This window comes from Bubalus bubalis, chromosome 9 (assembly GCF_019923935.1).
Source record: "Bubalus bubalis isolate 160015118507 breed Murrah chromosome 9, NDDB_SH_1, whole genome shotgun sequence".
In the NCBI taxonomy this organism is placed as follows: Eukaryota; Metazoa; Chordata; class Mammalia; order Artiodactyla; family Bovidae; genus Bubalus; species Bubalus bubalis.
In genome coordinates this window covers 22388733-22393974 of record NC_059165.1, presented here as the reverse complement: position 1 = coordinate 22393974, position 5242 = coordinate 22388733, and the positions used below count along the sequence as shown (strand labels likewise).

At 38.3% G+C, this 5242-nt stretch overlaps 1 non-coding gene across 1 annotated transcript; it reads right to left on the bottom strand.

Moving 5' to 3' along the window:
* Positions 1-4114: 4114 nt before the first annotated feature.
* Positions 4115-4187, bottom strand: TRNAC-ACA. Its single transcript has one exon. It is a non-coding gene; the product is annotated as a tRNA-Cys (tRNA).
* Positions 4188-5242: the final 1055 nt, after the last annotated feature.

The window sequence follows — 5242 nt, the reverse complement described above, 5'->3', positions numbered from 1 at the left end:
CAACTGGGTGACTTTGTGGCAAGTTACTAACCCCCTCTGTGCCTCAGTTTTTCCTCACCAGTAAAAACAGATTTAATGACTATGCCTATTGCACAAGGTTGTTGTGAGGATTCCCTGAGTTGAATGCAAAGCACTTAGCGTCTTGCATTTAGTAAGCACTTGCTAAGTGTCAGTTCTTATTATTATGGTGGCATGAATTTGTTTCTTGGAACAAGAAAGGGCAGAGTCTTGGTGAAATGGATACAGAAGTAAGATGGATTCTTTTAATCCCCAGAAGCTGGGTAAGAAGTCCTGAAGTAGAGGCATTCCCTGTAGAGAGCAGGCCTAGGTGGGGGTCTCCAAGAGAAAGGGCTGGGTGGCCCCAGCATCGTGGCATCATCACTGCTGTGTGCCTCGTGCGTGGCCCTTCACAAGTGTTCAGGACAAGCGCTCTGACTAAGCTACCCATGAAGCATTGCCTATTAAAGACTCAGAGGAGGTGGAGATTTAATGAAGGGTTTAGTGTGTCTTTGAAAGTGGAAAAAAAGTGTTAGCTGCTCAGTTGTATCCAACTCTTTGTGACCCGATGGACTGCAGCCCACCAGGCCCCTCTGTCCATAGACTTCTCCAGGAATACTGGAGTGAAGTTGCCACTTCTTTCTCCAGGGGATCTTCCCGACTCACAGACTGAACCTGGGTCTCCTGCATTGCAGACAGACACTTTGCTGTCTGAGCCACCAGGGAAGCCCTAAAGACATTCTGTGGCCTTTCAGTACTCCTTTCTGGAACCAATGATGTGATGATGCATCGCGTATGGACATCTCCAGCTGGTTTCCTAGTTTAAAAAACTACGCTCTCAGCTTTCAGATTTCCAGGCTCTTGCCCGCCACCTATTTAATGCATTAAGCCTGTATGCTGGCTCATTGTTGAGTCTTGTCATTTTGGTCCGAGATGTAACTGCAGTGCTTCTGCATGATCTTGACGGTGTCTTTACATAAAACACAAATTTTCTTAAACAAGGACGAGAAGCAGCTGCAAGATTAGTGATACCAAGACTGAAAAGTGAGGGTTTTCTCTTCAAGACCTATCCAAACAGTTGTCTGTGTCACCACACACAAGCATGTGTGCACATACAGACAGAGATACAGGCAGAGGAAAACACGGGGTAACTTTCCACATTGTTATGAAGCTTCCAGAAACACGAAGCCGAGGGACTCAATATTACATCGAAGCAGAGTAGTGTCCCAATACCAGCCTGCCCCTCCTCCTTCTGACATTTCTGCAGGAAAAAAAGAGCTCCTGCTGTTCACCCAAGCTCTGAATGAGAGGAGCATACATTAGGTATGCCTATAGGGATTCACATTCTAAGCTGGGTTAAAATAACTTCTCTGCCTCCGCGTGGCAAATTAATTTTTCTATGTAAACACAACAGAAAAACTCGTCATCCCAAATATGCAGTGTTTCACAGAACCTTAAATCATTTCTATCACAATTTGAAATTCAATTCCACCATGGGGAATTGGAAAAAAAAAAAAACCAAACTGGAAATAACCAGATAGAACAGAGCCATAAAGACAAACTCTAAACATCTAAACATAAGAAACAACAGCAACACAATCGTTAATATATAGCAGGTGACATTTCCTTAACCTGATGCCTTTGTTTGGGGAAAAAATGTTATTTAATTGAAGTAAAAGAAAATAACTCGCAGTATTTTGGACACTAAAAAGTCTTGATTTTGGCAGTTATGTTTCCGTTCTTACTTTGCAGTATATATTTTATCTTTATCCAGAGATCTGCTTTGATGATACTGCTTATGATATGACCCACGTGTTTCAACTACTCCCATCATCTGAACAACTTGGTTCCTTTGGCGGAGGACGGCAGTAAACCAGCCAAGATGTTTGGTTGGATTCCTGTCCAGCGAGACTAGTTGACTTGGCTCTTTGCCACAGCAACAGATGATATTTCTAACTCTTTGTGACGTTCTAGTTTCAAACTGCCTTGACAACAAGGGCTATACTTTAGAAAAAGTATTTTGTTTTCCAAAGCACCTCTACTATTGGTGTTCTGCACCCAGGATATAAAATTAATTTGTTTAGTGGGGGGATAACAAAGAGAGCTTCCCAGCCATCTCTTAGCCGTGTCTTTTGGTCCCAAATGACTGAAAAGACCCTGCTTTCCTCCTATTCAAGTCATCATCTTCCTCAATAAAGAAAAAAAATTCATGGTCAAAGGCTGCATGAATTTGTACTTGGTTACCCGAGAACTTTGTAAAAGTCAGGCCAACTTTTTATTATGTTGGTTCTATTTCATGAATATATGTATTTGGTAATGGAAGAATAAGAAATTCAGCAGTCCACTGTTGCAAAATCCATAAAATTCGCCATTAGAGCATACTGATCTGTAGGAAAAAAATGCAAATGAACATGTGATGACCTGTAATTGCTTCTTTCTACAATTCTTATTTAAACTTCACGTTGATGTGTATTATAGTGAACAAAATTATAAATTATCTAGATAATATCTGGTCTTTCAACTTAAGATTATTGAATATTCTAACTTGCTTTGACCACATTTTTTTAGACAACTTAACTCTGGCTTATTTCTGTTAATCAATATGAATTCTTGTTAGTATGGCAGACATACATTTTTTTTTAGAAAAATATTATTAAATTAGCTAGAATTCTCCCAGAAAGTTCCCCAAGAGGACTCTGTATAATAAGATGTGACATACAGGAGACTGGATCTGTAAGTAGAATATAACTCCTGATACTTACATGATTTAGGTTATGTCTAATGGGTTAGAAAGGAAGAACATGTTTCCATGGATTATTCATTCATTTCTTACAAAACCACATATTCCTCAAATATCTGTGCATGATTAAGTTTATTTGGAAATTCTGCATAAATTAACTAGGAATGAGACAATATTAACTACTCAAATAATGGATATAAAAAATGATACTAAGATAATAAAATTACAAGACTACAAATAAAACGGGAAAATGTGATCTTTCTCCTTAAAAATTCAACTTAATTTTATGTTATTTTCACACATATAAAAATAAACACTGTTGTATTAGAAGCCCTATGTTTTGAGCATAAATGAAAATGTTGTGTTAGTGTACTCTTCTTTGGTTGAGCTTAAATCCTTATGTTTCAAAGACCTTGTTAAAGTCGGAAGATACTGTATTTTTTAAATGATATATTAAAAATTGTTTTCAGTATAAAACATTTCAGATGTTAAAAAAGGCAGACAAAATAATATAAATCATTATTACCATTATCCACATTTGGAAGACCTTATCTTTGGAAGACCTTATTTGCTTAATCTCTCTGTTTATAGAGAAAATAATAAAATGTTAGAAATCAGCTATCCTTCTATCTCCTAATCCCTTTTCTATTCCTTCTTTCCAGAGGCAACTGCTATCCAGAAGTTAGTATGTGTTTCTCCTGTGCAACAAAAAATTATTTTTACTACATATTTGTATATAAAAATTTGCTTTTTCTCCAAAAAAAAGTTAAGATTTTTTTCATGTTGTTACATGCAAACTACTTGTCCATTGATAGAAGAAATGAACAACTGTGGTTTATCCTCACTAGGAATTGTATTAGAGATTAAAATGAATAAACTAGATCTGAATGTGTCAACTTACTAAGCTATTTTTAACCGGCTGAAAGAACTCAAGAGTTACTTAATACTTTATATTACTCATGTTATACATTTTTTAATTCAATAAATAATTGTTGAGAGCTAATTCTATGCCAGGTACCATTCTAGCTACTTATGATGCCACAGTGAATAAAGCTGATGTAGCCTTTAGGCTAGATTGCCTCCCAGCACGTGTATCAGTTAGGTCAGCCTACCGTCACCATCAGGGGAAGGAAAGAAGCATCATACTCAGTAATAGTGACAGTAGGGTCCTAAATTTTCAGAATGTTTCAAATCCTTATTATATCTCTACATGTAGATCTTATTATTTCTATTTACAGATGAAGTGTGAAGTGTAGTTGCTCAGTCGTGTCCGACTCTTTGCAACGCCATGGACCGTAGCCTGCCAGGCTCCTCTGTCCATGGGATTTTCCAGGCAAGAATACTGGAGTGGGTTGCCATTTCCTTCTCCAGGAGATCTTCCCAACCCAGGGATTGAACCTGGGTCTCCTGCATTGTAGGCAGATGCTTTTACCCTCTGAGCCACCAGGGAAGTCTCTCAGGGATTTGCACGCCCACACACGCACGCACACGGACACGGACATGCTGTCCTGTCCGACGCATTGCGATCCCATGGACTAGTTATAGAGGCCAAATGGTATCTGCAGCAGCAGATCTTCCCAATGCAGGAATCGAACCGGGGTCTCCTGCATTGCAGGAGGATCCTTTACCAACTGAGCTATCAGGGAAGCCTATTTACAAATGAGGAAACACCAACGCAGAGCAGTTAAACAATTTTCCACAAAGCTCATTACTGATCAAGAGGGTGTTTAGATTCATTTGCCTCAATGTTTGTAATCTTTTGACCCTCTCATGTTACTGCTTTTGCCACGTCCACAACACTGTAAATGAGACCAGAATGATTTAAGATGTTTCTTAATCCATAATAAGTTATATCTGATTCCTAAAGATTTAAAATTTTACATAATAAAAATAGCACAAGACCAAGACTGGACACTATTTAAAATCTAGATGATAGTTTATGATGAAATGAATGTTGGTGGTTTTGTATTTCTGCGGCATACTTCCTTACCTGCTCACCTTTTTCACACGTAAGTATCTTTACATCCTTTTCTTTAGTGTGAAGAAATATTGGGAGGTAATATAAGAATCACTCTTCTGAGTTATCCAGGAAAAATAGAGGAGTTAGAAAGTGATCTTATAATTCAGGCCCCAATACCTACTTTGTAGAATGAGGAAGTCAAAAGATTTTATTGAAATACAATTGCTTTACAATGGTGTGTTAGTTTGAATGAGGATTTCTTATGCTGTTTCTGCCTGCCTTCCCACACTGAGTAGCTGCTTGGCTGTGGTCAGCCTTGTGGTGGTGATAGACAAAAGAAGATAAGCAAAAGCCAAGATGGGGAGTCTTTGGTCTCATTGAGCTGATGTTCTAAGACAGATATGCACGGAGACAAAATCAAGACCTCTTTTCTGCTGTTTCATTGTATCAATCTGATTCATGTTCATGAACTATAGACACATTATTTCCGTGTGTGTGTGTATGTGTGTCTATGTCAAGGCATGTTCGTAAGTACCAAACGTTAT